The following is a 23,229-nucleotide window of genomic DNA, read 5'->3' as shown; positions in this document are numbered from 1 at the left end:
CTTTGCTGTGTCATCAGAATATATCCCAGAAATTAACCATATCATTCAATTAGACATGGAGGAAATGAAAAACGGGGAGGATCTGGCTGCAAATAAGTCAATTGTACTGTGTGTGTGCGCACACATAGCTATTTTTCTGTCATTTAAAAAGTGTGCTATTTAAAACAATGCAAAGGCAGTTTTTACTTGTGTGGCACTTTTTCAATGTAATCAGTGAATGTCTGATAGATATTGATAGCAATATACAGGGGACAGTTCCACAGAGATGAACTCTTCTTGAATAATTTATCCAATGTATTGTGTATAAACAGGGTTCCTTTAACATCCGGCAGCTTTACACCTATTGCGTTACATTCTTCACCAAACATAGTAACAGTGAGATTTTTTTGTAATGCAATATCTGCTCTTTCCTTGTTATGTGCTCTGCGGGGATTTCCTCAGTTTTGATGAGCCCATTATTATGGTGTTATCTTCATTTGGCTGTTACTAAGCCAGAAACTTTACTGAGTGGGTGAGAGCAATGCTGCATATATTTTAACTTTATATATAAAAAATCTGTTAGCATTTTTCCTTTTTAGCTTTGTTCCTGTTGCCCCTGCAAAGAAAGTTTCAGCAGCATGTAGTTTGATAGCTGGAGGTCTGCTGCTGGCTTCTCAGTAAAGTTGCTGTTCTATACCCTTCAGTGACCCTGAACATTGCCTAAAGATTGGGTTGAAGAGGAAGCCCTTCCAGGAGCAAATCTCCCCTTGCTTGGAGAAGAGAGAGGCATCATGCTAGCTTATCCTCAGGTGTCACAAAGGGTGCTCCATTGGGTCCTGGAGCAATATCTGGGGGAAAATGAGTGAAGGAGTATGGTCAGGATAATAGGACTGCATATTTTTCCTGTGCTCTAGCTGCCCAAAAATTAACACAGCTTCAGGTATGTGACAGGGTGCTGGGCAGGAACACCTGAGCCGGCCCTGTGTTATGCCAGCTCCAATTAAGGGAGGTAAATTGGAGCTGGCTAAAGAAACCTGCACTTGATTGACAAAGGGGAAACAGCTGCCAGCCCAATTAGCCTGGGGCTATATACAAGTCTGAAGTAGGGGAAGCCAGAGTGGAAACTCTTCCTTCCTGGCTGCAGAGATTGAAATCCCTAAGGCTGAAACCCCCAAACTGTATGTGGTGAGAAGGTGGTGGGATTGCATGCTGTATATAAACTGTACCGGTGATTGCTGAACCTGAGGTCTGAGTGGTTTTTGGAGCAGAAGCAGGACCAAGGGGATCCTGCTATGCCCTGTTACAAGGTGGCATTTACTCTTTCTATAGAACTCCTTTGTGCCGTCGAGCCCTGCTTTAAGGGCTGGCAGGGCCAGTGGCAGCCCATCAGTACAGTAGTGCTGTACTTGCAGAAGACTGTGGGAGAGTTGCAGGCCTCTGGTGGATCTCATCTCTGGGTTCTGGGAGCTGAAGCCTGTGGGTAATCTGCTGGCAACTCCTTTTTCCTGTCCCCTTTTTGGGCTCTACCATATTGAGGGACAGTCTAGCTCTGTCTTGCTTTCGATGCAATTAAAGCTGTAAACAAAATGAATTTTAGCTATAAGACCTGAAAATACTATGGGATTTGAATTGAGGTCAGATAATCATTGGCATGGATGACCTTACCTGTGCTAAACACCTGCACAAGGAAAAACAGTCTACTGAGGAAACTTCAAATATAAAATTCATGGATTTCAACATAGCTTAATTTGTCAATGAAAGGGATTTAGTGGTTGGAGGTTCGCACCAAGGCGGCAGTAACTATAAATCACAGTATTTAACAGAGATGAGTGTCTGAATCTTCACTCACTCCCTAGACTGAGAATAACTGCAAAGCTTATTTTAGGGCTGCATTTGAAACCCCTGCTACTTCATTCTAGTGAAGTTGGCTTTGTGCTGCTTGATACACAAATGCACCAAATATGTTCACTTGTTAGGAATCTCCTGCTGTGCTTGGCAGCAGTGAAGAAAATTTCACACATTGGCTAACATAGAAAATATCTCTCAAAGGCAGAAAACAAATGTGCAAAAGTAATGCCTCATAAAACCAGGTCTGTCAGAGGCTACGGTTCCCCTTCTAATGCCTGGCTCCTTTGTCCTAGGGCTGAGCAACACTAGCTAAAATGCATTGCTCTAAATAACTGAGATGGGCCCTAATTCCAGGAATACCATAGAATTAACTGAAGGCTGTAAGGTCAATGGCCATCCTGGATATAGCTTTCTCACTCTTCTGTTACCCTCAAACTTCTATGCTTTGAACAGTCTGAGCACAAGACTCTTAAACTTAACCAAAACATCATAAGAACCAATAGCTTGGAGCTTTAGAACTAGCTGTAGAGCTCTTATTCCCACTGAGCTCAGTGCAGGAGTAACTATTTGGAGGATCAAATGCTGTGGGTAATGCCAACAGGCCCCGATTGTCAGCAGCAGGATTGAACCTGGGACCTCTGGAGCTTAGTGCATGAGTGAAAAGCCAACTGACTTGGCTAAGGCTATAGAGCAGACTCATTTCTGTCTTGCTGTCTCTTTTCTCTCCCGCCCTCCCACCCAGATGGGACAGAACATCACACCCAGAAGGTGTGTGGGCTACATATGCACCTAGAGCTAGGATTTTTTTTTAAATTTCATAGTCTGCCCAGAGTCAGGTGGGGCATGTAGTTGCATAGCTCCTGGTTGAGAGGAGAGTACAATTTGTGACTCAGTTAATGCCTCTTGCTCTGCAAAATAAGTTACATCATCCCTTTTTGTGGAATGGCTTGCACCCTGCTGTGCTTCTGGTTTCTGTCTTGTGTGCGTGGAGCCAGGGCTCCCCTGAGTTGGCTCCTTACCCACTTGCTGCTGTGGTCCACTTACCCTGAACTCCCCATAGCAGGTGGTCATTTGTCTGACCCAGGATGGATGTCTTGCTCCTAGCTTCTCCCCCAGTGCAGTGAAGTAAGGGCTGTGACAATCAGCCCCACTAGAGATTTACATAGGTGCTTTGAACTACATTGGAAATAAACTGTTTGTTTTCAACGTTGGAGAAGTATCAGTCACTCTTAGGGAGATGCAAATGGCAATGAAGGGTCTCAAGTATGACCAGTTTGGCACTTTTAGCAGGATTCTTTACAAATTGCACATTCCTTTCCCTTACAAAAAACTGGATTTTAGTACAATTCATTCTTTTTGTGGAAAGTGGTGCAGATTTAACTTTTTTTTTAAAGGGGGGGGGGGTATGTGAATGGTCTTTACTTAATGAGAAGCTCCAGAATGACCTAGAGTATAAACATATGCAGATTACAAATTGCTGGAGAGTTAGGGTGAACTTCATTGCACTGTTTCCTAGGTTGGAATTGCTTGGCATACTTCTAGCCTATAGAAGAGACGGTCTCACTACATGCTCATCAATAGTGTTCAAGGAGTGCTCCAAAAACTCCAAGTCATTAGGTTTGCCAGCTTTCTACTTGCACAAAACCGAACCCCTTTGTCCTGCCCCTTCTCCAAGGCCCTGCCCGATCACTTATTTTCACAGGGCTGGCTCAGGGGGTTGGGGTACAGGAGGGGGTGCAGGCTGCAGCTGGGGATTTAGGCTCTGGAGTGGGCCTGGGGATGAGCAGTATGGGGTAAAGGAGGGTGTTCTGGGCTGGGGCTGAGGAGTGTGGGGCACGGGAAGGGGTTGGGTGCAATCATAATATGATGGAATGTGGATCCCTTTCCTTTCCAATCTGGGGTGAGGGAATAATCGCCAGTAGTCATCTTGGCCAACCCATACTCTGTCTCTTCATATTACCTAAGTAGTCAATATTTGATACTAATGTGTTTTTATTTTTAACCTAAGTATATTTATTCCAAAGAAATAAACTACAATATAAAATCATTCACAAGCATCTTTATTGCAATCATTGATATAAACAGATCAAAACCACCTGGTGTTCTTTACCATTTCAACCTTTTTGTTTTTGCAAATTGGCAAGAAATATTTTCAACCCTTCAATCTTACCAATAGGTGGCATTGCAATTGCTACCATTCCTATAGCAAGAACCATCAGCCGTTTCTATGAGCATACAATATTAACAATTCTGTGTTCTATTATACACAATATGGCTGAGGGAAATTAAAAACGAAGGCATTTTCAGTAGGGACTTCAACTAGCATTGCAAACCTTCTAAGTTTTTTAAACCCCTGCAGTTAAAGCATGATCTAGTTCTGAGTTCTAAGCCCTCCTGCAGCTGTCAACAGACATCTTCTTGATCTGTCAAGTCTGATGAATGGATTTTTCAGGCCAGACATGGAGGTTAGAGATACAGTACCTTCCCTCCTTTTTATTGCTGCACAGAAGCAAAGAAAAACTAAGACAGTGTATGCACAAAGTAGGGTCCCCCAGGAATAATCTCTTGTCAAATGGTTTCCTACTCATGATTGAACTGCAAGTAGCAGAGAGAACTCTCCCTTTTCTTATGCCACTCACTTGGCTTTCTGTCCCTATTCCACCTTCCCACTGAAAACAGAAAATCCCTCAAGTCAGAAGGACAGGACACTCTTTTCCTCTCCCTAGACCCCCTGCTGCCTCCTATATTTTTTTCTTTCTTTGTTGCAAGGACCTTTTAGCAAAGTTGGTTATGTACCATAGGTATTGCTGATGTGAAACGCCTATTTCTTCTTATACCCGCCTCTCATGTGGAGGGGGGTTAAAAATCCAGTGTCCTGATCCATGCTTAGGTACTACAATGATGAGCCGGGTGTGTGGATTTTTTTTAAAATCCAGACAGTAATAAGACTCTCTTACTGGAATCCTCACTCCCAGTGGAAGTTGCCAGCTAATTTTTAGATCTGACCTAGGTCCATGTGCAGTGATAAAGTACAGTAAATCTGACACCTGTGTAACTTATGCCACTCAAGCAGCATAAATAGGCAATAGAATTCAGGAGAAACCTGAATTTGCCCCACAGATGGTAAATTGTGGTATGCTGGCAAATAAGTAGGGGGGTTGAATTGCAATCTGCTGCCTAAGTAGCAAATTGAATGCTCCAAAACCAGTGAAAACAGCAAAATTATCAATGTGAGACTGTGTACCAATGACACATCTAAAAAAGTTAATATTTGCAAATGGGAACATGTTCTGAAATTGTGTTGCATGCAACCTTAATTCTTAAAGATTTACAGGGATTTGGTTTTATTGATAACACCTTTTTTATATACAGCGCTGTGCTAACTCAGTGGCACTTGCTCATTGTCTTTGAAAATTGCCTTTATTGTTATGAAGCAGTGGTTGATTGGCCCATGATAAATATCCTTGCTTTCTGCTGTTGGGAATGAGTGTTTTGAAGCTCCCTGTGTTCTCTTAAAGCTGACAGTCCTGAATTTAAATACATACCCAAGCATTTTCATAATATCTTGCACTAGCTCTGAATGTGCCCAGCCTAGCCATGTGAGATCAGTGGAGTTACACCATAGATGAATTTAACTCCACATGTCCATCAGCTGTGCAAAGGATAAATAGGAGGAAACTATTAAAATAGGCACCTATTTGATATGTTAACTATATGGATGCACTGGACCCTTTTTCTTTTTGGTCCCCCTTTTTGTGGAAGAAAGCTATAGAAAATGAGTCATGACGTACCTGGGGATAAAACCTAGGTTTCTGGCTACTGCCTAAAGTGTTCTGACAGCTGTGCTATGAGTCCCACTAGATTTTAATGCCAAGCGAACCATTGTATAGAAGGTTTTTTTATATAACTTCACAGCAGGGATTTATCACTAAATCTGGGCAGCTAAAGGGGCATTTTTTTTTAACCTTTGGGTATGCTGTGCTGATGGGCACCAAGACTGCAGGGCTTTGATCCTGTCATGTTCTAATGCAAGCATGGGGTAGTCAATGCACTCTGGTGCCTGACTTGAGGAGGAATGCAGAACGAATTATCAGGAAGAAAAATAGGATCGCTGTAGTACGTCCTCAGTATTGCTCTAAAATTGTATGAATGTACAGGGTTAGACATGTTGGAATCTTTGTAGGTACCTGCTGCTGGTATTTGAGCAGATTGTAAACATGCTCTTCTATCACTAGGTTGGTCTCTGTTAAGACCAGATTTCTGAGCTGTACAACTCTGGCCTGGAGAAGGTGTGCCTGAGTCACTCTCAAGCTGCTTTTAAGACCTGTGTATTAGTTATTTAATACTTCTATTATGATAGTGTCTAAAGCCAGTCAGGGCTAGCCCCCAGTGTGGTAGGTGCTCTACAATTATACACTGGACCTCTGCCCCTGTTCTCTTGTTTTCTTCTAATCTTTTCTCTTTCTCTCCTCTCCTGGCTTTAACTGGGAACTGATTGCTTTTGACTGGTGGGATGGCTTAGCTGTATCAGACCTTTATTTCAGATTAGCTGTATATTTGGGCTAGTTGGTATATTGATTTTAATGCATTATTCTGCATTTAGTGAGTTCCTTATGAACACATTAAATCATTCATATGCAAAAAAAATCCATTCAACAGAACTGTAAAGCTAAAGGTCAGGAAATGAAAATGCACAATTGCCAGCAGCAGCCTTAAAGTTCCCATCCTATATATTTTTAATGACAAAAATAGCAATATATTGAGATTTTTATTATTAAATGTATGTTCAAATTGGTCAGGTTAACATTGCTGTTGGAACTGTCACTTTGGCAATGGGAAAGTCTTTCAGTCTTTTATCGTTCAAAAATGGCTAAGGGATTCTTTTGAAGTAGTACAGAGAAAAAAATATCATTCCAAAAGAGGAAAGCTCCAGAAATTTTTAAGCCTGTGAAAATAGTTATGATGGAAAGAGGGGTGTGTGTGTGTGGGGGGGGGGGGAACTTATTATATCATCTCCTAGAACTGGAAGGGACCTTGTAAGGTCATTGAGTCCAGCCCCCTGCCTTCACTAGCAGGACTTGCCCAAGATCCCTAAGTGGCCCCCTCAAGGATTGGGTTTAGCAGGCCAATGCTCAAACCACTGAGCTATCCCTCCCCGCACCTCTATACCTCTTTAGCTATGTGTATGGTTTCTACAAGCACCTATTATAATTAAACTCCAATATTTTTCTGTATAATTAAGATGGTGTACTAGGATACTGAGGACTTAAACTGTATCATGATTATGATGTCCTTACTCCTTTGTATTGCTTATTTGTACTATACATGTTTACTTTACAGAATAGGCAGCTAGAACACTGGATTAACAGCTATATAGGACTTTTTATACCTTTTAAATAACTGAATAAACATGATTACTAAATGTATTAATTCTAGTAATGGAAAAACAGACTGTAAGAAGATGGTGTTTGTTCATACAGTACTTGCGCTTTACACACTGGAACCAATGGCGCTTTTGCCATTGTGTGTTTTTTTTAAACTGGGAGCAGAATTGATCAGCTAGTACTGATCTAAAGCCCATTCAAGTCACTTCATTGAACTGTGCCTCAGACGCCTACTGTATATATGATTGTACTGCATGTGTATTGGATCATTGGCTTTTTCTAGGGAAAACTAAGAACCTGATGATGCAATCTCAACTCCCATTGACCTCAATGGATGTTTCGCTTGAATCAAAAGCCTAGAACTGAGTCTTGTACCTTTTTTAAGGTTTAAAAATCACCATGGGCACTTCTTCCTTATGAAAACTGTCCTCTTCCAAGATGGCCACATGGAATAGAACTTGCATAAAAGCTGGGTATCTAAATATTTCAAGGGACAGTAATGTAAAAGGAGTTAGTCAGAAAAAAATAAAGGAATATTTCAGAAGGTAACAAATGTCAGCTACCCGGAGATTACATAGGTATAGAGTATGAATGTTTTAGTATCTGGCAGTACTTTAGCCATCTCTCTATTTCACATAGATATCATAAAACTCTGCCCTCGAGTCCAAGTGTTCCTCTCTCGCTAAAGGCAGTCAAAATTAATGTGCTATATGAAGGCAGAATTTGGTTCATAGTATCTACATATTTATGGGTTATTTAGAGCTGGTTGGAAACTTAATTTGTTCTTTAATTTTCCTGGTTTTATTGCAAAACCCCAAACCCAAACTTCTGCAATTTTTGTGTGTGAAGGCCCCAACACTTTCAGTGATGATGGCATCGTTTCATGAAAAGTTTTTAGTTTATGGAAGGGTTGTTTTTTGTTTTGTTTTTTTAAAGGAAAAAATAACAGGATTTTTTCATCTACATCGGTTCTCTATATAAAAAATAGACGTAAGATCCTTTCTAGGCTACAATGGGAAGAGTCCTATTCCAGCTGACCACATTGGCTTGCAACATGAGTGCAGAGGTACAATTCAGAATGTCCTGACTTATAACCTTGGCTCTGCCACTCACTTGGTTTCTTATGTTGGGCAAGACGCTTTGTCTCTGGCTCTGCTTGCCTATCTGTTCGTTGTAAATAACACTGATACCTGTACCTCACAAGGGTGTTGAGGCTAATTAGTTAATGTTTGTACAGAGCTTTGAACATGGAACATTATATAATGTATTCTTGACAGCTGTACTGTCATGGCCATGAAATGTGTGTAACAAAAACTCCGAACTATAGTTACAGTATTTTAACCAAAGAATTGCAATGTACAAAAACTAGTTTGGATTACCCATTAAGGTCCCTATTTCACTGTTCAGTAATAAGTGGTCTTGAAGTACAAATGCATGGTTTTAAAACATCAAAAAAATTCTACCTTTTCTTAGTGGTTTTTGTCCTGGAAAAAGAAAATATCCACTGCACCTCTAAAGAGGTGTACACTAAATTCCAGATTCATATTTAGATTTATCTATGTCTTCACTCCCAGTCTTCTGGGTGCACAGTCACTGATATAATAATGCAATATAGGCTTCTTATGCGACAATAATAAAAAGCAGTCATCAGCTCATGACTAATAATGTTTCAAAGAAACTTGCCCTTTATTTCAAGATTGAGAATGCAACAAGAAGCATGTGTCAATTTTTTTGTTATAAATGTCTTCATTAATATACCAACATCTGCAGCAGTATGCATAGAGCTGAGTGGAAATTTTTCAACTAAGTTTGTCAGAAAATGCTGATTTCAGTTCCAGCCAACTTTTTGTGGAATTGGGTTTGATGAAATTGTCCTTTGAGAGAATTCTCAGGTCCACAATGGAATCTCTCTGCTCAAAATGAGAGAGCAGAACTGACTCAGGCATTCTATTGCACTCTAGAGTCAAGCTCTGTATATCAGTCTGACACTGACTCTATAGCTTGCTAGTTAGGGTGTTCATGTAGGATGTAGGACACCCAAATCCCTGCTCTGGGTGATTCAGAGCAAGGACTTGAATTTAGGAATCTGTCAAGTGAGTGCCCTTGACCATAGGCTAATGGTTTATTTCTCTCTCTTCCTCTCTCCTGCAAATTTTCCATTAAATATTTCAAAAAATCTAAACAAACACGTCAAAACCTTTAAACCTTCTATGAAATGGAATTATGATTTTCTGCCCAGCCCTAAGTATATCAATTAATTGACACTGTCTCTGTCTCTGTCTCTCTCTCTCTCTCTCTCTCTCTCTCTCTCTCTTTCTCTTTTTCCCTGTGGTCATTTCAGTTTTTATAGTATGTATTTATCTCCTTTTCTTCCCCTTTGTCTCAGTTCTTCCAAGCAGAGAATGGTAAGAAAAAAGGACATTTATTTTCCTCATATAAGCAAAAGATGACAATAGGAGCCTTTTGCTTCTTGATGGTAACTCAACTCAAGTTAGTTATGACTAAAATTCTGATGCCTCTGTGGTGACTAATCATAATTTTAACTAAGGAAAAGTTATGTTTACTTGCCTTAGCCTTAACGCAAATGAGTTAGTCTTACGTTTCAAAAGGTGGTGGTAAACTTTTATAATAAGCAAACCTTATATGTCCCTTAGGGCTAACCCAGGCTGAACATTGGGGATCTCTTGCTTATGCTAGAAAAACTTGTCCTTGAGAGTCCAAGCAGTATAGAGAGTTTATCTTGTTAGTGATTTTTATTCCCTTTCTCCTTCTCAGAGCTATATTTGTCTAATGGTAAAAGAAAATTTATATGATCATTCATTGGAAAATTTTGAATTTTAGTAAAGTTGCTTTTGGTTGATGAACGTACTTATTAATGCTGAAAGATTCCTAATGTATGTCTATTGTGCTTCTGTATACTTAAATTTCATCTGGATTTAAGGGAAATAATCACCCTTGCATCTGGACCACATCAATGGCATACTGAGTTTCATAGGGATTGATTATTTGCCTTTCTCCTGACAAATGGAGACAAATTCATCCTGTGGATAAGTGCAGTGAAATTTTGGTGTTTACTTTTATTGCATTCCTTGGTATTACAAGGATTGCCCGTGCACCCATTAACCCTACCCTTAGTACTTATCTCCATGCACTAGAGCCCTGAGAGAACCAAGTCCTCCATATAATGCCATAGCACAATGGCAGGTCTTGTTGGACTGTCCCATACTTACCTGCTGCTTCTCATGCATTCCCTTGACACTCCAGCCTTGGTTATAAGCAGGACAAAGAACTGAAATCTCCAGGATAGCCTATCCCCATAGATATGAAACCATTTAAAATGTCTTGTTGTTTTGCACTTGTTCCTTGTAGAGCTAACCTGCTTGCTTGTGTAATAAGTTGAAGTATTTATCTGAGTCCACCCATCATGCTGTATTTTAATTTGCTCTCAATACATCACCACTGCACTGCCTCATGTAAACTCAGAGCTGCTACAAAAAAAAGAAATATACCTAGTACACAAGCTGAAACCCACCACTAACAAAACAATGCTTTATAGAAGCAATTTATAACATGGATTTCTGCCTATTTCAGTCCTTAAACTATCCATCCTTACATTCTTCTCTGTGCTGGCAAAATACATGCATATGTCTCTGATTTTGTTCCCATGTCTAATATAGGCGGCATTCACATAAGTTACACTTCGGGTAAGACTGTTTATCCAGTCATGTAATTTGCTGCAAGGTCTGTGGTCTCTTCACACCACAAAGTGTCTCAAATCCTTCACACTTTCACAAAGGCTGTGCAGAATTATCAGGCAGATACTAGGGTACCCACATTGCTGATTCATGTGTCGTTGGGACTTCTCTGGGGCAGACATCAAGTTTTTTTTTTTTTTTTAAAAGATTGCATGATGCACTTTGTCTGGCTACTCTCTTGGAACTGGTTGTTATGATCTCCTAAGGCTGGCATTACTCCAACATGGTAACCTTTTCCTATTTAGTGGACTACTGGATTGATGGGGAGGCCACAGAACAGGGACATGGGTTCAAGCACAGTTTGGGAAACTCAACTTTTCAAATTCCTCATTGATTTCTAGCACACTTGCCACCTTGATCACATATGCTTGAGAAACTTGATGCACTAGTCTCCACCATAACAGCACCCACCAGGGGCTTCCCAACCCCAAATTGGTGTCCAACTGACTGATGATTATCTGGGGTGGTGAGCTTCCACAGGGCAATTGCCACGCTCTCTCCTGTGGTGAATAGAGCTCTCATCCAGGGCCGCCCAGAGGATTCAGGAGGCCTGGGGTCTTCAGTGGCAGGGGCCCCCCCGCTTCAGTGGTAATTTGGTGGTGGGGTCCTTCTGCTCTGGAAACCGCCACTGAAGTGCCCCGAAGACCCGCGGTGGGGGCTCCCTGCTGCCGAATTACCACCGAAGCGGGACCTAGCACTTTGGTGGTGGGTCCCGCTTTGGTGGTAATTTGGTGGCAGGGGCCTGCTCCAGGGGCCCCGAAAGTCTCATGGGGGCCTGGGGCAGATTGTCCCACTTGCCCCCCCCCCCGCCCCGGGCAGCCCTGCTCTCATCCTAGCAGTCTGAGTCCCACTTTCCAGAAGTTTTCTTCCCTTCCTCCCCCCACCCCACCTCCTGGCCTTCTGAAGATCTGTAGCTCTTGCTGTTTGCCATACCAGGTCTTGAAAATAACTTGTCCAGTCGTAGACCAAAAGCATCTTTCTACTCAGTAAACTTCAGAAGTAGTGGATGGATCCAGTCACTCCATGGGTGTGAGATCATGTTCCTTGCTCACTGAGTAACAGCATGAATTGCATTAACTACTGATTCTTTGGCTGTCTGTAGATGTTGCAGGAACATCCTTCACCACCTCTCCTGGGCCACCTGAAATGATTGATTATTTTTCAGGAGCTCCAGAAGAAAATTGCACATTACAGCAAGCACAGGCCATTCAACCTGGCCTCCATTTTGAGTTTTCTGCCAAGAAATAAATGAACTTCCCTTGGGAGTTATGGAAGTTTGACCAGTTCTCCCACAATTCCCTTAGGTGCATTGATACTGAGCAGAACTAACTTTGAAACGGGAAGCCTACTTTGGATTCTCTGCACTGCTGCTTTTTTGCACCAGTGCAGTCATACCTGTCTAGTTACCAACACCATTCACTAGTGTCAAAACATCTGCAGGGCTTGATTATACTCTGACCAATTTTCACTCCACTAACTTCAGTGAAGCAACTTGAGATTTACAGTAGTGGGAGAGTGAGGGAAATAAATTCCTGAGTGCAGGCTTGATTAAATAGTGTTTCTCAGGTTTTAGAAACCTTGTTAGCAACTCTTTGCTTCCTCAACCTTGATTTTTTTTTTAATTGTAAAGAAAGATATACCTTTCATTTCCCAATCCATAGCTGTGAGTGATTAATGTGGAGGATTTAAAAGGTGTGGATGAATGCCATGGCTAAAGAATGCTTGTCTGTTTCTGCTCTTCTATCACCATATGCTGCTTTTATATAATTAAAGCAATCCTATGATTTTTTTTCAGCTACAAATTTATCTCTTGTCAGATTTTATTTTGCTGCTCAGCAGGAATCTATGCAAGCTTTCTCTAGTTGAAGCAAACAGATTTAGACACACTTGTGCAGATCTATAAATTGCCGTTATTCTCACCCAGTGTAGATAATACCATTTACTCTCCCGACTTAGTTTATTAGCATTCATTTAGAATATGCAATTACATATGGATAAAGTAACAAACCTTTTGTCTTTGAAGGTTCACCTCCATCTTCTTCCCCCCCACCAAACCCCCCCCCCCTATATCTGAAAAGTACACCAAGACAAGTCCTGTATTTATGCAGTATTTTTAGCGAGCATTAAGTGTAACAATTCTGGTTAGGTAAAAAAAAAACCTATGATTTTTCTTAACCAGTGCAAAGAACAAGTCAAAATGACTACACTGCAAAGTAAATGCAGTTTCAGAACACATGAATATCAGGACTAAACAGCTGACAATGGTCAATAGCCTAAAATGAAAGGTGACACAGTTCAATTCATGCCTAATGGAGTGTGTACATTTCAGAAAGAATTACAGCAAGTTTTTCAATGGCTTAATAACCTATTTTTCAGGCTCAAAGACCTACTTCAACATGATTGGGTGTTCCAAGAGAAATCATTTGTCAGATTCTGACAAATTAAACCAAACTGTAGTATAATGAATATACTCTCCTGGTGCACTTCCTGAAAGCAATTAAAAGTAGGTGATGGACTAAATTCTTGATTGATCAGATCAAAACAAGAATGTCTAACAATAGATTTTTTCAGGATGCTCCCAATTTATTTTAATAAAGCAATTTTTTCAAGTTATTTAGGTGCTGTCTGAAATTGGAAAGCAATAAGAGAATGAGAAAAAAAGATGACAGGTTTTCCACACCCATTCCTCAGTGATGGTTTTAAAAAGCTAGTTTGTCCTGGACCACTAATTTCAAAACTATTGTTGGACCATGCCAAAGACATTTTAGTTGTACTTTTGTCTCTTAAATGATAAGAACATTGTATTCAGAACTGAGAATTTTCAATATTAACATTGCTTTACTCCTAAAATTTTCAAGTTCAAATAACTCTAATGAAATGAAATAAATTATACTAACTATGGCCATATTTGTGTAGCAATATATTTTGATTATATAAATAGAGCAGGAGCTTGAAAATAAATCTCATTTATTTATGGTATTAGTATATTTCTCAACTGGTGGAAAGGCAAACTCTAATCTGAACCTATCTTTTTTCTTTCATTTTAGGTAGAGTAATGGACAATTTAACCTCTTTACTCCTTTAGCATAAATCTTTTATTTCAGATAACTTGATGTATTTCCAGCTAACATCCTTTCCTTTTGTATGGTTGAGAATAGAATGCCTGTGTCTTGATTTTTCCACTCTCACTGCCTGCAAAGCCTGGCGTGTTTTTTCGTTTTTGTATTTTGCATTTTGGGCCCACTCCTGGAAACAGAGGGCCTGACTCTTTTTACTGGCGTTACACGGGACTAAAACTGGAGTCCCAGTAATGGGACTATTCTCAATGCAGCTTTTTCTATTGTGAAGTAAGTGTATGCAGGAAAGCACTCTTAATTTGTCTACCAGCTTCGGTCTTAAAGTGATTGACAGTAACTTTGCACATAGTGTCATGTATCGGAGGGTAGCCGTGTTAGTCTGTACCCACAAAAACAACAAGGAGTCCGGGTGCACCTTAAAGACTAACATTTATTTGGGCATAAGCTTTTCTGGGTAAAAAAACCACTTCAGATGCATGGAGTGAAAATGACAGCTGCAGACATTATATAATGACACATGAAGAGAAGGGAGTTACCTCACAAGTGGAGAACCAGTGTTGACAGGGCCAATTCGATCAGGGTGGATGTGGTCCACTCCCAATAATAGATGAGGAAGTGTCAGTTTCAGGAGAGGCAAAGCTGCTTTTGTAATGAGCCAGCCACTCCCAGTCCCTGTTGAAGCCCAAATTAATGGTGTTAAATATGCAAATGAATTTTAGTTCTGCTGTTTCTCTTTGAAGTCTGTTTCTGAAGGTTTTTTGTTGAAGGATGGCTACTTTAAAATCTGTTATAGTATGTCCAGGGAGATTGAAGTGTTCACCTACTGGCTTTTGTATGTTACCATTCCTGATGTCTGATTTGTGTCCATCTATTTTTACATGAGGACTGTATTTTTACTGTTTGGCTAATGTACATGGCAGAGGAGCATTGCTGGCACATGATGGTATATATCACATTAGTAGACATGCAGGTGAATGAGCCCTTGGTGTGGCTGATGTGGTTGAGTCCTCTGGTGTTGCCAGAGTAGATATGGGGACAGAGTAGGCAACAAGGTTTGCTACACAGATTGGTTCCTGGGTTAGTGTTTCTGTGGTGTGGTGTGTAGTTGCTGGTGAGTATTTGCTTCAGGTTGGGGAGCTGTCTTTAAGCGAGGAATGGCCTGCCTCCCGAGGTCTGTGAGAATGAGGAATCATTTCCCAGGATAGGTTATAGATCGTTGATGTGTGGGAGTGGTTTTAGCTGTGGGCTGTACATGATGACAAGAGGCTAAAACCTCTCTTGAAGGGGCCACCAGACTCCTTGTTGTTTTTGCACATAGTGAAGACCTGCCTGTAATTTGAGTTTTCACTATCATGAAGTACTCACCTGAGCTATTGCTTCTGCTTGAGGAGCTAGAGTTTCTTATATGTTGCTTAATTTGCTCCCTCCATTGTGGAGAAGACTGAATTTCTAGGATTTATTCTATAGTGCAAGGGTCAGCAACCTTTCAGAAGTGGTGTGCCGAGTCTTCATTTATTCACTCTAACTTAAGGTTTTGCGTGCCAGTAATATATTTTAACATTTTTAGAAGGTCTTTCTAGAAGTCTATAATATATAACTAAACTATTGTATGTAAAATAAAAGTTTCAAAATGTTTAAGAGGCTTATTTAAAATGCAGAGACCACCAGACCGGTGGCCAGGACCGAAGCAGTGAGTGCCACTGAAAATCAGATCGCGTGCCGCCTTTGGCACCTGTGCCATAGGTTGCCTACCCCTGCTATAGTGCCTTAAGAACTCAAAGGGAGGGCTGAATACTTCTGATAAGCCCAGTCATTGTTTCTTCATAATGTAAACATTCATGTGATTGAAGCTGTCAGTGACTGGCCCCTGTGAGAGGGAGCCAGGGTCCAATGCCTCTGTGACTGGTCAACTGACCCCAATTGGGCTTGAGAAGGCAACTGAGCCCTAGAGGGAAGGAGACTGGGTGAGTCTGCCTGGGAGGAGTCATTAAGAAAAGGGTAGGTGAGAGTTGCCTGAGAGAGCCAGGAAGAGCAGGTCAGAGCTGCCTGAGGAGAAAAGGAGACTCCCTGAAGAAACAGGAGCAGCAGAGGAGAGCTGGGCTAGAGAGCTTTTGGGAAGACTGAAAGGTGAAGAGTGTTAATAGTGAGGACTGGTCAGAGCTGAAACAATGCAGAGTCACAGACGGCAACAAGGGGAAGAACCAGCCTGGTTAGGCAGAGCTGAGAACAAAAGGGTTGATGCTGGAGGGTGGCTCCCAGGAGCCAGGGTAGGAGTTGCAGGCAGGGAAGCCTGGGTGAATGGAACCATGATGGAAGCCTTCCTGCAACAGGCCTGAGTGGATGGCTGTGGGATGCTGATCCCAGAACAAGGGGCTGGTTCTGAAGTGATGCTCCCTGAGCAGGGGTAGGAGTGCTGCAAGGAGTTCTCTTGTGGGGGACCTAATTTGGGGCTACCAGAGAAGAGTCACAAAAGGAGTGAATGTGGGAGCTTTTGGGTGGATGGCCTGGAGAGTGGAGTCCTGGAACAAGGGCAGACTGGAGATGGTCTCTGAGGGGGGTGATCAGGAAATAATGTCCCAGGAGGGAACATGGCAAAGCGCTGTGAACTTGTTTGGAAGAAGGGTTTTATCTTGACAGGACTGTTGAACATGTACAGGAATAAATTATGGCTAGAGGTGAATGTGGTTTTTTTATTTTTAAATTCGACTTTGAGACTGTTCCCTTTATCCCTGGACCAAAGGGAAACGGAGGCCACCAGCCTCTATCATGCTACATCCTGCAGGATGGCTCTCGAGGAAGGGCCACCTTATGACAGATGCCTTACTGAATCTGTAAATAGACAGAAACAATAGCTATATTAAAGATGTGAACTGCTTGCAATCGTCTCAGTAGTATGGTATCTTTAAAGTCTTATTAAGACAGCGTTTTTACTATTAATGGGTTTAACAGAATGATCTGGCTACTTTGGGATTCTGAGTGAAGTTTGAGCAGAGCTTCCTACAGATTTTCCAACTGGCATGTTCATGGCTTGTGCTTAACAGTCGATGGTCACATGGCTTGGAACAATTGATCTGGAGGAGTGCAGTATGTTCAGAGGGTTCTGGTCAGGTTTTTGTTCTCGGTCCTGTAATGCCTGGTTGTAGAAAGACTTTGAGATGACACCAGAATTTGATATTTTTTCTCCAGTTCTACTCTTTCATTGTCAGGAGCAGCCTGTGGAACTGTACATTGGTCTTCTAAATGGGTTCATAGTTTCAGCAGGTGGTATTTTGTCCTGTTCAGTATTTATATTGATTGCTTGACCCCAGTCTTCACTCCAGCATGGCTGAATTTTAACTAATTATTCTATCTGGTAGTATTTTTATGCATTTATTATTGGGTCATCTTGTAACTTTTAGTGACTAAGTAGGCTGTGTACTTACTGTACACCATACTGGTGTACAATATTAGTCCATTCCTCTCCCTGAAATTTGTGCCTACAGTTGGACACTTGAGCATATAGGTGGATAGACATTTTTGCCACTTAGTCTTGTATGTGTTGAAAGGTGCACTCCAAGCAGGCTGTAACTTAAAGCTGTATTATGCACTGAGCTTCATGTCCTACCCTATATACTCACAAGAGTAGTCAACTTCAGGCATGAGGTTCAGGGGAGATATCTGACAAACAATTAACTGATTCTCTGTTCTGGCAGTTGTCAAGGTCTTGGACCAAGTTGAAATCCTCCTTGTAAGAGCATATTATATTTGCGACTGCTGGATTGCTTGCTGGTCTGGAGGGGGTTCAGAAAGACTTCATTGGGAGTTTTGACTAAGTGGTCTGAAAAACTGAACATGTACCTGGGAGTTGGAGACCTGGCACTTTCATATTCTGACACTAATGAAAGCTCCCAGGATCTGGTGCCAGTGTTAGATACTGCTGACAGGTGTGTAGAACATTCTGTTGACTGCTGGATTGTCTGTGGTTTGGATGGCCCTCCATTGCATTGTGTGGTGGGGGGAGAGCACGAGGTTCTTACATCCATTCTGTGCAAATTAGCATTGTCCAGTGCAAGATTCCAATCAAGACTGCTATGTTCCATGCTGACTTTTTTAGCTATGCTCACTGTTTCTAATACACCATTTTTTTCCTTAGGATATGTAAAGGTTACGTTAAAGACCTGGGAAACACCTGGTGTGCTGACATGGTATTAGGGAATAGACGCACAGGCAGTTTCTGTGCTTGATAAAGTGCTACCCCTCTCCCTTCCCTTCCCTTCTCCTTGTTAAGGATTGATAAATTTCTTATGCAGCTGCAATGCTTGTGAATCTAAAAGACACTTTTGTGTAGAGCGCTGTTATCTTCTCCCCCCACCACCCTTTCTTTCCCAGCTACATTAAACAAGTTTGGGGTCATGGCCTCTTTCTTCCTCCCTCCCTTGTGAATTACTGTGGACTTGTGGCTACAATTACTGCAAAGAAATGTGTGTTCGAGGTAAAAAAGTCTGTAATATACATAATGCTGTAGATAATAAATAGGGGCAGATATCATAGTATGGGCATTCATATTATTTAAGGGTTTTGGGGGTGTAGTATATAAATGCCTTTATTTACTACTAAAATAAAGTGTCCTGTAACTAATTCAGTGCTTACTCCACAATTTGGTCAAGGGGAACAAGTACCGCAATAAAGAAGCCTATCTACTCAATCTGCCTCTGGGTCAACCTGCTCGTTCTTCTAACATTTTTTGCCTGTTGAAAGGCATGCTGCAGTGCACAATGGTCCTTTTTAAAAATGGGCCTTTTTTCCGTATTTTGTCCCCTCCTCGACATTGAACCACAGATGGGCATGCTATACCCACAGTACATTTCCCCCCATCCCCCAATATGACATCAGAAAGGAGCAGGGAAGAATAGTGGCTTAAACAAGTAAATGTTCACTAACACTGCAACCTACAAAGGGATACTTCATATCTTGACTCATTTTCTGTGCACTCCAAAATTTTAAAAAATCACCTTTCAGTGCTTTTAATTTTGTAGCCATTAGGTTTAATTACTTCAGCTTTAGGTCATCATATGCCTGACAAAGGTTAAGACCTATTTCTTTTCCTAAAAGGTGAACTATCCAGAGAAGAAGTCGGTTCATATAGCTTAATGATACACTCAAAGTCCTGGTCTACACTGGGTGGCGGGGAGGGGGGGTCGATCTAAGATACACAACTTCAGCTACGCTATTCTCATAGCTGAAGTTGCATATCTAGATCGACTGACTGACTTCCTTCCCATCCTCCCAGCACAGGATTGATGGCTGCCGCTCCCCTGTCAACGCTGCAAGAGGCGGAAGCGGAGTCGAAGTTCTGGAGTCGACGGGGAGCACATTTGGGGATTGATTTATCACATCTAGACAAGCCGCGATAAATCGATTCCTGATAGATTGATCACTACCCGCTGATCTGGTGGGTAGTGTAGACATACTCTTAGAAGAATCTTCTGAAAGAGGTACAGTTGTTGTCGTATAAAAATTCATAGGAAAGTATCTCTGTTCCTACCATATATACTTTGTTTTTTCATAGCTAGCAAGAACCTATTCATCATCATTGACATTTTGTCCAAATTCTCTTTTATATGACCAGGGAGAAATTTATCTTTTGCTTTATTAGGTGCGTCATGGAGGATTTGTCCTTTTGTAAAGGGTTTTTTATGCTGCTTTTTCCCCCCCTCCCGCCAAAGTGCTGTTGTATGGTTCACTGATGCCAACAATCTACGATGTGTGTAGTTTAGTTTTCTTTGAGTGTTATAGTCTCAATATGTTTCTAAAGATTCTCTTTGTGCTTCCACTTTGAGACCTACTCAGTCATTGATGTATCTGTTCTGTTTAGTCATTTGGTAAGACTTTTTTTTATGGTTATACATACTCCTTATTCTCAATAAGCTAGATGTTTAGTGTCTAGCATGGATATTGATATTTGTTTTTTGTTAACGTGATCTGTATACTTCTGCATGTTTAGTATTTGTGCAATGTAAAAAGCCTCCAGATTTAATGATTCTTTCCCATATATTAAAAATAGTAAATGCTCTCTGAATCTATGGATTGTTTCACATTACACTTTATTAGATGGTTCAAATTCCCTTTTACAAAATCATTTTAATTTTCCTAGTTTATTCATGTAATTCTGTCTCCAAGTGCCAACTGCATGGCAGAGTCAGCAAATGAGCTGGCTACGTTATTAGTTAGCCCTTTCTTCCCTGTTCAGTATTCTATGCAATCCCATTGTGATTTATATGATTGTATTCATTAGTCACATGTAATCACCATACAGTTTTAACAATTTTCAGCCAATGGATAATTCAAACTGTTCACTTTGAATATTCACTACACATGAAGTCTGGTCACTTAACTCCCATGGTGGTGTTTCTCTTCTTTAGTTGGATGAAACTCTTCAAGCAGAAGAATGACTAGTGAATAGCAAATGCTCTTCCTTTTGCATGAATAGATGTGTTCCAAAAATACTCGTACAAAACAGACTTTTGTAATCATTTAGGTGAACAAAGATATGTCTGAATAGTGAATAGAAAGGGGGTTAAAGCATTGTCAAATCAGAGAGCTATTCCGAAAACCATTTTTTCCAACACTGTTTAGAGCTGAGTATGCACAGTCCATAGTGTGGAATGGATATATTTCTTCTAGTATTTTTATTTAATAGCTCTTTCATTGTCTTAGTAAAACATATATATTTGAAGATCATCAAAGATGAGTGGTGGTCTGTGAAGAGCCAATGCTCCTTTAAATACTTGCATTACTTTATAACAAGAAGGTAGATTTATGCTTTGCGTATTATGCTGTCGCCATTATGAAAATTCTGTAACTTGAATATTTGGCTTCTAATAAAATGAACAAAATAGGTAAGATTTTGTGAAATTCATAGTGACTAAAATATATTTAAAATATTTAAGTCAATTTTTTAAAGTATTGGAAAACTTGTCCCAAAAGCCTGCCGTAGACCTGGTGACTAGTCTTGCCTACTCACCCTCCCAGATGAGGAGAAGTCCTGAATAGCCCTAAAGATTTTGCTGGCTAGGGTGAAAATTGTTTCTGATGCTTCACTGGAGTGGTCAAGCAATAATAATCAACCAATCAGCAGAGCAAAAAAAAGAGCTGAGTGTCACAGCACCCAGCAGCAGGGTGCCCCGGAAGCTGGTATCCAGGACAACTGCCCTGCTCACCTGCTTCCTACAACCAACCGTACAAGAAATACTGAAATATTTTAAAAATCTTTATGGATTGATTCAAAGCATTATTATATGTAACCTCCTCTTTCCTTTTCAGGTTACTCCTCAGACAACACTCACTTGGATGCCCAGGTGTCTGATGCGGTCAACAGTAAAGGAGATCCTGAGTATCCCAATGGTAGTGATAGATAGGTGGGAAACCTCTAGCCACCCCTTTTCTGGAGTCATTTTACTTATAAAGGAAATTTAATTTTGGTGGTGCATCCACCACCAATTTAGAAAAATACCATATAGGAGATTGAGATTAAAATGTCTCAACCACTTTAAATCAATGAGAGGCTTCAGTAAATCAATTAATGCAGTTTACAGTAACAAATAAAATTAAATTTGTGTTTACACTGGCCCCATTTACCCCACCCCTGAGCATGCACTCCTCTGAATTTGAGTTCTAGATGCTTGCTTGGGTGTGCCTGAAGATCTTGAAGCTGAGGCAGCACTCTGTTGGTCCAGTAAAGCAGACCAGCCAAGGCAGAGCAATTCTAATGTGGGAGTTATGTAGCTTGGAACAATCCCATCTTCAGAGGGATTAAAACCAGAGGTCAGGAACCCTGGATCCTGCTTGGATGAGACCACCACTGCTTCCTTTCTCAGACTCTGGGGAAACCCCTTTGGAAACTGCTGCTTAAACTGTGGGTTGCAATCGTAACTGGGGTTGCTCCATCAGCAAATGGGATCACAGCAATTCTGAATGTGCAGAGGATCCCATTATATAAAGCAAAATTCCATCCTCCACGTGACATGAACTTGCACATATGATGCATGTGAGGTCACACTGCATGGAGAATAGCAACCTCTCTACTGTTTGGGGTTGCCAGAGGCAATTCATGTTAAAATGGGGTCATGCAGGGAAAATGTTTGGGATCTTCTGCCCTAAAGTCTCTTTGATATCCCCATTTCCCAAACAACAAAGGTGGTGGTTACACTGCCCGCACTGCAGGCCAACTTCAGTCAGTTCTGGACACAAGAAGTGTCTCTACCCTGGCTCCAGTGAAAGCCAGCAATAGTCTCCATAGCTCCCTGCTTGGTCAAAGCCCCAGCAGTTTCTCAGCAGCAACTTCTGCCTTGGACAGAGCCCACAAGGAAATCTTCCATTTTCTGACCAGGATTTCAGCTCCTCACAAAATGGACCCCTCCACCTTGGTGGCTGCAGCCAAAAAATGAGGCTCCCTGTACCCTGGAATTGGAAGGCTCTCTTCTCAAAGGCATCCTGGGACTTGTGGTCTCCAAGGCTGATCTGATCCAAGAGGCAACTATAACAAGACCGCTTGGAAATAGTGACCATAATATAACAACACTTAACATTCCTGTGGTGGGAAGAACACCAACAGCCCAACACTGTGGCATTTAATTTCAGAAAGGGGAACTATGCAAAAATGAGGAGGATAGTTAAAACAGACATTAAAAGGTACAGTGACTAGAGTGAAATCCCTGCAAGCTGCCTGTCCACTTTTCAAAGACACCATAATAAAGGCCCAACTTAAATGTATACCTCAAATTAAAAAACACAGTAAAAACTAAAAAGCCACCATGGCTTAACAACCATGTAAAAGAAGCAGTGAGATAAAAAGGCATTTTAAAAAAAGTATAAGTCAAATCCTAGTGAGGTAAATAGAAAATATAAACACTAACACGTTAAGTGTAATAAGAAAAGCCAGAAAGGAGTTTGAAGAACAGCTAGCTAAAAACTCAAAAGGTAATAACAATGTTTAAGTACATCAGAACCAGGAAGCCTGCTAAACAACCAGTGGGGCCCCTGGATGATCAAGATACAAAAGGATCACTTAAAGATGATAGTCATTGCGGAGAAACTAAATGAATTCTTTGCTTCAATCTTCACGGCTGAGGATGTTAAGGAGATTCCCAAACTTGAGCCATCCATTGTAGGTGACAAATATAAGGAATTGTCATAGATTGAAGTGTC

At 41.0% G+C, this 23,229-nt stretch overlaps 1 long non-coding RNA gene across 1 annotated transcript; it reads left to right on the top strand.

The window, feature by feature from the left end:
* The first annotated feature begins 1,056 nt into the window (after positions 1-1,056).
* On the top strand, positions 1,057-22,560 carry LOC120369281. Its single transcript, XR_005583031.1, has 3 exons — positions 1,057-1,157; positions 19,313-19,517; positions 21,346-22,560. It is a non-coding gene; the product is annotated as an uncharacterized LOC120369281 (long non-coding RNA).
* Positions 22,561-23,229: the final 669 nt, after the last annotated feature.

The sequence above is a fragment of the Mauremys reevesii genome, linkage group 7 (assembly GCF_016161935.1).
Source record: "Mauremys reevesii isolate NIE-2019 linkage group 7, ASM1616193v1, whole genome shotgun sequence".
Classification (NCBI taxonomy): Eukaryota; Metazoa; Chordata; order Testudines; family Geoemydidae; genus Mauremys; species Mauremys reevesii.
This window is presented reverse-complemented; position numbering and strand designations above follow the sequence as displayed.